The sequence below is a fragment of the Hippocampus bargibanti genome, linkage group LG12, assembly GCF_051943395.1.
Source record: "Hippocampus bargibanti isolate YZ-2025 linkage group LG12, ASM5194339v1, whole genome shotgun sequence".
NCBI classification, from domain to species: Eukaryota; Metazoa; Chordata; class Actinopteri; order Syngnathiformes; family Syngnathidae; genus Hippocampus; species Hippocampus bargibanti.
In genome coordinates this window covers 23592771-23605618 of record NC_142745.1, presented here as the reverse complement: position 1 = coordinate 23605618, position 12848 = coordinate 23592771, and the positions used below count along the sequence as shown (strand labels likewise).

Here is a 12848-nt window from a genome sequence, read left to right as displayed (position 1 = left end):
GGGAGGGAGAATTACAGACACACGTAGCAGTGAGGAGAAGGAGGAGGGGTTCGAGAAACAGAAGCACGCTGTGAGCACATGAAACAGGAAATGGAGACGACAGAGCTTGATAGTGTTGGGGTAATTCGCCATACGAACATGTTTAAACATTTCTAATCTTTGTTTACCTTTTGGACTTCCTGATATGTCATATCCTGCCTTCCCTTACATGATGTTGCATCTACATTACGTCACATCCTATCGCGTCACACCCTGTGTGCCATATAAATGCTCTCCCAGTTCTCTCTCTCTCCATGCTTCCTCCTTAGCCAACACCGTGATGTCTCCGCTCTCTTCAAGATTAAACCAACTTTCTGTTCAACACCTGGCTTCCTGATGATTTAACCATCCTCTGCCATCAACGCCCATTGAAGCAATGAATCAGGGACGGATGATCAAAATAAACCCATTAGATAGCACTACAAAAAACAAAAGTAAAAAGGTGAGAAAATGGATAGAAGACACAGTGACATTTTGACTCGTTTCAACTTTATTGATAGGCAGAGTAGAGACTGCAAGAATGAATAACTCTCTGTGTCTTTGTGTTGTCATGTTATTTTTTTTTTTGCTCTTATGACTTCAAGATGGCACCGCGAGAGTGGCTGCCTTTCCAGCAGCTCCTGTATTTTGTTTTTCTACTTTCATTCCTTTCATAACTTTGCTTCTGTGAAATGTACATTTCTCCACTGCGAGACTAATAAAGGCAAATCCAATCCAATGTTAAAATATCCCATCAATCAGGCTCCACACATAACCCGCACAAGCCATCTGTACAATTTGAAGAGAAAAGACAAGCAAAGGAACCAGCTATTAATGAAGTTTCTAGTGCTTCTGCCTGCATCTGTTGGTGTTGCAATATGATAACTTCCAAGATGTACAACCCAGATCTCCTTGACATACTTCATGCAAAAAGCTATCCATTCCATCAAGCCATCAACAACCATCACAAATGTCAATAAAACGACTTGATTATACAGTACAGTTTAATTACAATAGCATAGCACATTTATTATACATAAAATAAGTTATATTTTGTGTAGTTTTAAAGCTTATTTAGTAGAAAAATATGTTTTATGGGGACCTGGGAATTGATTATTCTTGTTTTAATGGTTTCCTATGGGAAATTAATGTTTGGCCTTACACAACCTTTCTTGGAACCAAATAAGTTCGTAAACCAATGTATCACTACTCTTAGAAAATACAGATCACTACATTGACAGAACTTGCGTGTGTTCTCTGCTCCATAAAAACAACAGTGTGGTTGTGACAAGTGGCGCTCATGTTTTATCATTTGAAGAAACCGTGCAGAGGAAGCGTAGGTTCATGGATGTTGTGAAAAAGGACAAGGTAGCCGGTGTGAAAGAAGAGGATGCACAAAACAGGCTTAGATGGAGGACAAAGCCGAAATGAAAAGGTAGAAAATTCTTCAATTACGTTGCAAATGCTCTGACTTTGAAAAAACAACTGTCTTGGGGACACAACACAACATGTACGTTATATGTGTGATAATCTACACACGAGCACGACCAAACTGATAAAGGTTTAGGTCCCGTTACCCGCAGGAAGAATTTGTGTCACAGGAATCATTAACGCACGCTCGAATGCCAAACGTCATAGAGCAAACCGGCAGATGGTGAAATTTAAAGGGACAAACGTTACTACAAATGCCTCATCGGAACATCGTACAGAAAGTCTGCTCTTTTCTTTTCGTCAAGAAGATATAAAACAGAAAAACAGTCACATCTATCAAAACTGCGCATTGCACGAAGAAGAAAATCGACATGACTTCAGCCGGTTTCCGCATGAGTTTCTTACTCACCAAATCCGGAAATGATGCCTTTGTAGTTGCATTATGGGTATCGTAGTTTTATTTTGGCGGCTATGCTTTGAAACCTTACGCTTCGTATATTGAATAAACTACAAGTTCCAGAAGGAAAAGTATAACCGCTGTCATCACGGGATCACGATTTGCAACCGAGATCATTCGGCAAGCGAAATTGGCTTTCATCTTGTTGGCATGTTGTTTATCAAAATCAACATATTAACGTCATGCCATTATTTGCGGCTGTATTATCTCTAATATCACACACCACAAATGTGTCCTCGCAATCGAGTATATTTTGCTCAGAGCGTCTGTCTGGGTTTCCTTCGTCTGTCACGAGCGTCAACCTCCATCCATCCATCTTCCGTACCGCTTATTCCTCATTGGGGTCGTGGGGGGTGCTGGAGCCTATCCCAGCTGTCTTCGGGCACGAGGCGGGTGACACCCTGAATTGGTTGCCAGCCAATCGCAGGGCTGGCAACATAAAGACATACAATAGTCACTCTCACATAGGGACAATTTGGAGTGGTCAGTCTGCCTGCCATGCATGTTTTGGGGATGTGGGAGGAACCCGGAGGACCCGGAGAAAACCTACACGGCCCGGGGGGAACATGCAAACTCCACACAGGGAGGCCGGGGTGGGACGCGAACCGGCGACCTCTGCACTGTGAAGCCGGTGTGCTAACCACTCGACTACCGAGCCGCCTGAGCGTCAACCTATTGAATAAAAAAAGACAGCATCGCGAGAAAATGTTTATGTATTAATTTTTGTGGTTATTTATTTATTTATTTATTTATTTATTTATTTATTTATTTATTTATGTGTGTATTTTCTGTCCAAAAGACTACTCAGACGCCCAAGCGGGTCAGATGGAAAATAATGGGTGAGTACAAACGAGAATGTGACATAATTGACATGGACATGAGAAAAATCTTAAAGGACAACCGACACCATTTCTTTTTGTTTCGCAACTGACATCAGAAAAACGTTCTATAGCATCTAAAATACCCAAAACATGCAGGCTGATATTTTTAGTCAAACGCAAAACAACAATAAAAATGACTTAAAGTGTCCCAAAACAACTTCAAAATGAGCTTAGAAAGTTTCAGTTTGAGAAGGTCCCGTCCCCTTGTTCGTGACGTCACGCCAGGAGGTCTCGTCTTGCTCGAGAATCAAAACAAGGGCTTCAGATTCGGAGAAGATGCTTTCTTGTTACTCATCCAGTTATGAATATGATTCAAATAGTTCTGAAGATTAAAACATAAATGTTCGCAATTGATTAAAGAAGTCCTTCCGTCACATTTTGAGGTCTGGACTGCAATGTAGTGCCCAGAAAATGCACAAGATGGCGCCAAAGCTCCGTGGGAAATGAGCTGATTTGTCTGCTGGGAATTTGTGTCAACTAGTATCAAATAGTAGTCTTGGTGCAGCACACAACGATTCAGCATCGCGTTATTTGTTTTTTCCTTCTAATTTCGCCATCAACACGGATCAACACGAAGTTTTCAGAACAAACAAAGTACCCAAAATGCATCGTGTGTCGATTTCTCGGTCAGGAGCGTTCCAGACGGGACGTCACGTCCAGAATCGTCATCAACTGGAAAACAAAACTTATTTAGTTGAATATTCAGCGCGAGTCTTAAAACATAAAATATTGCTAAATGCGGTGGAATCTTTGTAAAATACGCTCAGTAGAAGTAATTTGAAGTGATTTTACAAATTATGGACACAACTTGTCGGAGGCGTCGGTTGTCCCTTAAGGGACACATTTGGGCAAATGGGAAACCTTTCTGAAATTGGACCAAAAGTTGATAAGTCGCTAAAAAAAATGTAATTTTGATCATCTGGACTCTGTCGCAGTCATGGATGAAGGAATACACAGGCAAGACTAAGAAACGAGGGCACTAGACAGACACATTTGGAAACACTGAAATTAAGGTCATGTCCATAAGGTGGAGAGATAATTTCTCCGACACTTGTGTTCAAAAAATGTCCTGCCAAACTTGACACATTTCAAAAGAACATGTCTTCATAAAACTGTCATGTTCCAATGATTATCTTTGTCATTTTTTTTGGTCTTCATTTGTTTTTCGGTTGTATGAATGGGTGGCCTGCAGACACGTGACCTGCGTGATCATCAGTTACTCTCCAAATGCTGGACTGACCCGATTTAAAGCAGATGATAGAATATGATCTACCTTTTGTCATTTTCACATGTTCCATACCTATTATATCCATATGAGCAAATAATAAGACCATACAAATGTGTAAAAATAATCATCATATTGACTTTTTTATCCTGTGAATATTTTTTTCGACATATCCTATATTGAAATAATCCCAAAGTAAATAAACAAATTCAAGTTGCATTATTTTAACTCATTCAGAGCCAGGCGATGTGCAAAAATTTGTCCGCTCCAGTGCCAGGGTTTTTGTCATTGTCACTCCTATTCCAGGACCCACAGAATAATAATAATAATAATAATAATAATAATAATAATAATAATAATAATAATAATAATTATTATTATTATTATTATTATTATTATAATTATTATTATTATTATTTTAATCATTTTTTATTTGCTATCTGTTAGCTATCTTGCTGGCTAGCTAGCTATCTATTCGCCATATAGCTATCTATCTAGCTCGCTATCTATTCGCTATCTATCTACTCGCTATCTATTCGCTATCTAGCTGACAAGCTAACTATCTACCGGTATTAGCTAACTAGCTAGCTAGATATCTATTAGCTAGCTGTGTAGCTAGATAGCTAGTTAGCTATTAGCTATCTAGCCAGCTTTCTATCTTTTTGAGTGTTTCAGCACGATGGGTGACAGAGCCTTCAGCTGCTCTGCCCCCAAATTCTGGAACTCACTTCCTCCCAACATCCGTAACATCGATTCTCTTCCCACCTTCAAGTCCCACCTCAAAACCCACCTATTTAAGATTGCATATTCTCTGTATCTCTCTCTCTTAGCGAAAGAACATAGATGGTTTGAAAGGGGAGTAAAAGAAGCGATTTTCATAAAACAACTAAATCATTCATTAAACCGGTTTGGTGGGGGGAGGTTCAATTTGGATTGTTCATACAATAGCCTGCTTTGGCAACATAGGATTAGTAATACTGATGAGGTGATACCGATCGAAGTGGGGCAATCAGGCCAGTCGTTAGTCAGAACGATAGGAACTATCAGTGGAGCAGCTGCAGGGAGTAGTTCTCTGCTCCCCCCAACCTGAGAGCAGGGACCTATCATAGCAGAGTCCGGCACCGCCATGTCTGGACAGTAGTGATATAACTATAGGGCCTAAACTACCAGTAAGACTTTTGTTTGCTGACGAAGTTTCTTGGATAAGAAGCGAAACGTCCGACACCTTCAAAGGAGTACAGATGACGCCTGAAGAAACCTTTTCATCGATGGACCACTCCTGTACGACTGAGAGCTGACACAGACAAATTGTATTTCATGTATTGTATTCTATTTGTGATTGTATTTTATTTTTTATAGTACGTATGCTTGTCTGTGACTGTCAAGTGTCCTTGAAAGCTTTTAAAGGCACTTAAAATGTAATGTATTATTATTATTATCATTAGTAGTAGTAGTAGTAGTAGTAGTAGTAGTAGTAGTAGTAGTAGCAGTATTATTATTATTATTATTATTATTTATTATTATTATTATTATTATTATTATTATTATTATTATTATTATTATAAAGTGACCTTGAGAGTTGAGCAGTGCTTCTAAATGAAATGTATTATTATTATTATTATTATTATTATTATTATTATTATTATTATTATTATTATTAGTAGTAGTAGTAGTAGTAGTAGTAGTAGTAGTAGTAGTAGTAGTAGTAGTAGTAGTAGTAGTAGTAGTAGTAGTAGTAGTAGTAGTAGTATTGAGTTTGAGGACGACATCAAAATTCAATGCAGCGTCAGAAACCTCAGACTCTTCTTTCATTAGAAAAAAATGAGTTGATTACTAAATGATATGGGTCTAATTATCTGAGCGTGAAATGAGGGCGGCTGTACAAAATACAATGCTATACATCAGGGGTCGGGAACCTTTTTGACTAAGAGAGCCATAAAAGTAAAATATTTAAAAATGTTACCACATACAAACACACTTTTCAACAAAATATCAAAATGTATTATTTAAAATAACTCAGTGTTCCCACGAATGGTTTTCCGTTCCTCGTGATTGGTAAAAATCCAGGCAAACGATCGGAATTAAATTCAATTTGCCGGTCCAGAGGCAAAGTTACTGCTAGCTAGCCTGCACACGGCTCATAAGCTTCCGCAGTTGCTATCTGCAATCTACTTCTCGCAGAAGTATGTTGATGCTAACATTAACATGGGGCTTGTTAAATGTCACTGACATTCGACTGTTTCATCGATGGTATTGTTTCATTGCAAATTAAAATTATAACCTTTTCTCTGCACAAAGGCGAATGAATCCTCCAGTGCATTAACGCTGAAGTGCACTCGTTGGGCTCATTTAAAGGGGCGTTTACCTGTTTCAACTTGACGGCCAGTATCATCCAATCCAAATGGCGCTTTCGGCCAACCTAGGTCAGTGTCATCCAATCAAAATTGCACTTTCCGCCAACTGCAGCCCCAACGGGAAATGAACGACGAAAAAAATGAGAATATGTATTTAGTTTTATCGGCGAGCCATATGAAATCATCAAAAGAGCCATATATGGCTCGCGAGCCATAGGTTCCTGACCCCTGCTATACATACATATAGGTTTAAATAGTGCCTTAACAACAGTTGAAGCTGGAACAAATCACTTCTCATAATAGTAAATATAACAATAAACAGAATGAGTTCATTTTTTTCCCGTATAAAAATTGTAATTATAATAATAATAATGATACAGTAGGGCCTCGGTTTACGGACACCTTGCCTTACGAATTTTCAGTTTATGAACGTTAAATTTATTAAAATTAAACCTTGGCATACGCACTGCTTTTCAGTATACACATGGAGCGCCACCCCACCATGGCTGGCGAAGTAATCTTCGGCGGAAGAACACCAATCCACACGACCGAACAGTGCCCCAGCCGGCCTACCTTTCCACAGCCCCTTTCTCTGAGTGCACACGTCGATCATCTTCAAGGATTTTTTTACGGATACTTTTACTGTTATGGGACCGAAAAAGACCCCATCATAGGCTTCTGTTCAGCCGAAGAAGACACAAAACAAAATCACAGTCGAGGAGAAGAAGGAGATCATTGAGAAACACGAACGAGGTGTGCGTTTGTCTGACTTAACGGCCCAGTAGCAATATGCTAAGTCCACCATTGCTACCATCCTTCGCAACAAAGAAGCTATTAAAGGTGTTTCCGTGCTGTCAAAGCAACAGTCTCGGGAAATAGAAGAGGTTGAAAAACTTCTGTTAATTTGGATTCATGAAAAGCAGCTAGCCGGCGACAGCGTGAATATAGCAATTATATCCGAGAAAGCACAGCAAATACACGCTGATATCGTCATGTGGCAACCTGGAAGTTCGGCGTTTATTGATGATTTTAAAGTGAGCAACGGATGGTTCGAGAACTTTAAGCGCCGTACAGGGATTCGTTACTCGTCATGGTGAGACAGCCAGTTCTGACAGTAAAGCTGCCGAAGCCTACAAGGGATCCTTCCTCGAAATGGTGAAAGAAGAATGCTACGTTCCTCAGCAAGTATTTAATGCACATGAGACCGGCCTTTTTTGGAAAAATGATGCCTAACCGGACTTTCATGACACAGGAAGAGAAGTCTGAACCCCATTCCATCAAGCCATCAACGACCATCACAAAGGTAAATAAAACGACTTTATTGTACAGTGCAGTGCAATAGTACATTTATTATACATACAATAAGGTATATTGTTTGTAGTTTTAAGGCTTATTTAGTTGAAAATTATTGATAGAGTGTCTTTATACACATCCGTGAACATCATGTTTAGTTTAGTACATACTATGTTATTTCATGATTAGTTTAGTCTATATGGATGTATGTAGCTTATTAGTTGCTAGTTACTAGTTGCGTATGCAGAGTAATGTTCTCCCAACACTTGTCCGTAGCTGATAGGCTCAGTCGAGACGATGTCATCAACTGCTGTGTGTTAAAACTAGTTTGAGGAGGCGGGCTTTGTGCTCTTGGCTTCTCGCTCCGACGAGAGATGTTCTCCATTTGTTTTACGAGAATAAAGTAGTCTTTTCTGTACACCATCTATAGTCCCTGCTGGTATTTCATCAATTACACAATTTCACAAATTAATTTTTGGGATACACACTTTTGCCTTACACACTGTCTGGGAACCAATTAAGTGTGTAAGCCAAGGTCCAACTGTACATTTAATTTTCAAGTGCCTTTCAAATCTCTCAAGGACACTTTCCAGTCACATACAAGCATAGAAAAATAACAGGTACAATAATAAAATATAATTCGAAATAGAAATAAGAGATAAAGCTACACAGAAAATGCGATTTCAAGGCTCGAGGACAGTTGCTGCCACCAGGCAGTCAGGAGACTCAACTCCCTCCCAGCCCAGCCCCCATTGCCCCTTCCCACTGCCACACTCAGCAAGTTCTGAGTATACGCTACACGCTGTACTATCATCCTGAACTTTATTTTTCCTTTTTTCTGCATGACCTCACCTTAACCATTTTTTTTGCATTACTACACTACCTCACTTTACACACGACACTACCTCACTTTACATTCACAAATTGCATGTATTGTCTGTTGTCAATTATCTGTCTGTTTTAGCCACATTATAAGTGCCTTGCACGCTGGGTCCGAGAGGACACTAATTTCATCTGTGTCGTATGTCATGCATATTAGCATATTTCACAACTAAGCTAACTTTGACTTTGGGTTAAAGGACAACCGACGTCTCCGGACAAGTTGTGTCCATAATTACTAAAATCGCTTCAAATGACTACTTCTTCTTCTTTTCCTTTCGGATTTTCCCTTCAGGGGTCGCCACAGCGAATCAGTGTCCTCCATCTATCCCGGTTTTGTGCATCCTCTTCTCTCACACCAGCTACCTTCATGTCCTCTTTGACCACATCCATAAACCTCCTCTTCGGTCTTCCTCTCTGTCTCCTGTCTGGCAGTTCAAGGCTCAGTATCCTTCACCCGATATAGTCACTGTCTCTCCTTTGGACATGTCCAAACCATCTCAGTCTGGCCTCTCTGACTTTCTCTCCAAAGCCTCTAATATGAGTTGTCCCTCTAATGTACTCATTCCTGATCCTATCCAACCTGGTCACTCCCAAAGAAAACCTCAACATCTTCAGCTCTGCCTCCTGTCTTTTCGTCAGTGGCACTGTCTTCAGTCCAAACATCATGGCTGGTCTCACCACAGTTTTATACACTTTACTTTCATTCTAGCTGAAACCCTCCTATCACACATCACACCTGACATTTTTCTCCAGCAGCTCCAGCCTGTCTGGACACGCTTCTTTACCTCTTTTTCACACTCTCCATTACTCTGGACAGTTGACCCCAAGTACTTAAAATCCTCCACCTTCTTTATCTCTTCTCCCTGTAGCATGACTCTTGCACTTGGATCCCTCTCATTCACACACATATATTCCATCTTGCTGCGACTGATCTTCATTCCTCTCCTTTCCAGGGCATATCTCAACATCTCTAGTTTCTCCGCCACCCGTTCTCTGTTCTCGCTACAGATCACAATGTCATCTGCAAACATCATGGTCCAAGGAGATTCTTGTCTAACATCGTCGGTCAGCCTGTCCATCACCATAGAAAATAAGAAGGGGCTAAGAGCTGACCCCTGGTGGAGTCCCACCTCCACCTTGAATTCCTCAATCACACCGACAGCACACCTCACAACTGTCTTACAGTCATGATACATGTCTTGCACCGCTCTGACATACTTTTCTGTCACTCCAGACTTCCTCATGCAATACCACAGCTCTTCTCTGGGCACCCAGTCATACGCTTTCTCCAGATCTACAAAGACACAATGCGATTCCTTCTGACCTTCTCTGTACTTCTCTATCAGCATTCTTAAAGCAAACACTGCATCTGTCGTACTGTTTTTGGCATGAAGCCATACTGCTGCTCAAAATGTTCACTTCTGCTCTTAGTCACGCTTCAACTACTCTTTCCCAGTGTTTCATTGTATGGTTCATCAACTTTATTCCTCTGCAGTTAGTACAACTCTGCACATCTCCTTTGTTCTTAAAAATGGGCACGAGTACACTTCCTTTCCATTCTTCAGGCATCTGTTCACCATCTAAGATATTGTTGAATAACCCAGTCAGGAACACCACCGCCACCTCTCCAAGACACTTCCATAACTCGATTGGTAAATCATCAAGCCCGAGTGCCTTTCCCCCCTTCATCCTCTTCAGCGCCCTCCTCACTCCAGCCTTGCTAATGTTTGCTATGTCTTGGTCCACAACAGTCACTTCTTCTACTCTTTGTTCCTTCTCATTTTCCTCATTCATCAATTCTTCAACATACTCTTTCCATCTTGCCATCACACTACTGGCACCTGTTAATACATTGGCATCTCTATCCTTAATCACCCGAACCTGCTGCAGGTCCTTACCATCTTTGTCTCTCTGTCTCGCAAGCCTGTAAAGATCAGTCTCACCTTTCTTGCTGTCCAGCCGAGCATACAAATCATCATAGGCCTTTGCCACCTTTACTTTAACCGTGCGCTGCACCTCCTTGTACTGCTGTCTACTCACGTTCGTCCTCTCAGTGTCCCACTTTTTCTTTGCTAACCAATTTCTCTGTATACACTCGTGCACCTCCCCATCCCACCACCAAGTCTCCTTACCTACCTTTGTTCCACTTGATACACCAAGTACTTTCCGACCTGTGTATGATTATGTTCGCTGTAGTTTGCCAGTCATCTGGAAGGACCTCTAGCCCACCCAGTGCTTGTCTCACCTCCTTCCTAAATGTCATGCAACACTCTTCCTTTTTCAACTTCCACCATTTTGTCCTCACTTCAGCCTTTGGTTTCTTCATCTTCCTCACTGCCCCCGTCATCCTACACACCACCAACCTATGCTGTCTGGCTACACTCTCACCAACCACTACTTTGCAGTCACTGATTTCCTTTAGATGGTGCCGTGGACACAAAATGTAGTCTACCTGTGTACTCCTGCTTCCACTCTTATAGGTCACCCTATGTTCATGTCTCTTCTGGAAGAAAGTATTCACAATAGCCATTCCCATTCTCTTAGCAAAGTCAACCACCATCTGTCCTTCCGTGTTCCTCATCTGTAGTCCAAACCTGCCCATCACCTCCTCATCATCTTCGTTTCCTGCGCCAACATGTCCATTGAAGTCTCCACCAATTACAACCCTCTCACTTCTCAGGATGTTCTGTATGACTTCATCAAAGTCCAACCAAAATGTCTCCGCCAGCTCACATCCTACTTTTGGGGCATACCCACAAACCACATTGAACATCACGCCTTCAATTTCTAGCTTCAGGCTCATCATTCTATCTGATACTCTTTTTACTTCTAAGACATTCCTAACAAACTCCTCTTTTAAGATAACACCAACTCCATTTGTCTTTCTGTCTTCACCATGATAGAACAACTTAAACCCTGACCCTAAGCTTCTAGCCTTGCTTCCTTTCCACCTGGTCTCCTGGACACACAGTACGTCTACCTTCCTTCTCTGCATCATGTCAACCAGCTCTCTACCTTTACCTGTCATTGTTCCTACATTCAAAGTTCCTACCCTTAGTTCTATACTCTTGGCGTTCCATTTCTCTCTTTTCCTCCGGGCAGAAATCCCTCCTCTCCTTCTTCGACCAACAGTAGTCAATTTTCCACTAGCACCCTGAAGGTCAACAGTACCAATGGCGGCCGTTGTTAACCTGGGCCTCGACCGATTCGGTATGGGATTAAGAGGTTTGATTCACATATTTGTTTTGGCATATATTTTTTTTTCATTGGATGCCCTTCCTCACACAATCCTCTGTATTTATCCGGGCTTGGGACCGGCACAATAAGACACTGGCTTGTTAAATTTTGGCTACCTTTTCAAATGACTTCTAAAATGTGAAAAAAAAAAACACTTGTAAGTATGGGTTGACGCAATATATCATTATGTCTTTCTTGATACTTGCACTATATCCAGTTTTTTCTTATGAAAATTTACATTTGCACAGTATACAGTTGACATTTGTCTTTTGTTATGCTTAGAATAATTAGTTTTCTATCCTTTCACCCCCCCCCACCTCATCCCCTTTCAAATTGCTGCTGTGGACTGCAAATTTCCCCATTGTGGTACGAATAAAAGTTTTTCTAATTCTGATTCTGATTCTACTGAGCATATTTTACAAAGATTTAACGCTTATAGCTATAATATAATTACGTTTTAAGACTCGCGCGGAATATTCTGGAAGTCTTGTTTTTGAATTGGTGACCTCACCCTACATCACTGAAGGTATGCCCCTGAGCGAGAAAGGACATACCTTGCATCACCTCAATGTATTTTGCGGTACTTTGTTTGGTCTGAAAACTTCGTGTTAATCCATTTTGATGGCGAAATTAGAAGGAAAACACATAAATAACGCAATGATGAATCGTTGTATGTTACACGGAGACAACTCTGACTTTCGCTAACAAAAATTCCAAGCAGAAAATGAGCCATTTCCAAAGGAGCTCTGGCGCCATCTTCTGCTTTTTCTGTGACGATACACATCAGTCTTGATCATTCAAAATGACCCTGAAGCCTTCTTTAATCGTTTGCAATCATTTATACTTTCCTCTTCAGAACTATTTGAATCATATTCATAACTGGATGCGTAACAAGAAAACATATTCTCCGAATCTGGAGCCATTGTTTTGATTCTCGGGCAATGCAAGACGTCTTGGCGTGACGTCACGAACTGGGGCCGGGACTTTCTAAAAATGCTCAATTTGCAGCTCATTTTTTTTTCAGATTTTGGACACTTTAAGTCATTTTTATGACTAAAAATATCACCCTG

General features: G+C 40.8%; 1 protein-coding gene across 1 annotated transcript in view; it reads right to left on the bottom strand.

Annotated features, from left to right (window-relative positions):
* The window catches only part of fhit (fragile histidine triad diadenosine triphosphatase), a 147688-nt gene extending 145308 nt beyond the window's left edge, over positions 1 to 2380 (bottom strand). The window contains exon 1 of the mRNA XM_089011070.1: positions 1859 to 2380. The gene's annotated coding sequence lies outside the window, so the exon portion shown is untranslated. The remainder of the gene's footprint in view (positions 1 to 1858) is intronic.
* Between the last annotated feature and the right edge of the window lie 10468 nt (positions 2381 to 12848).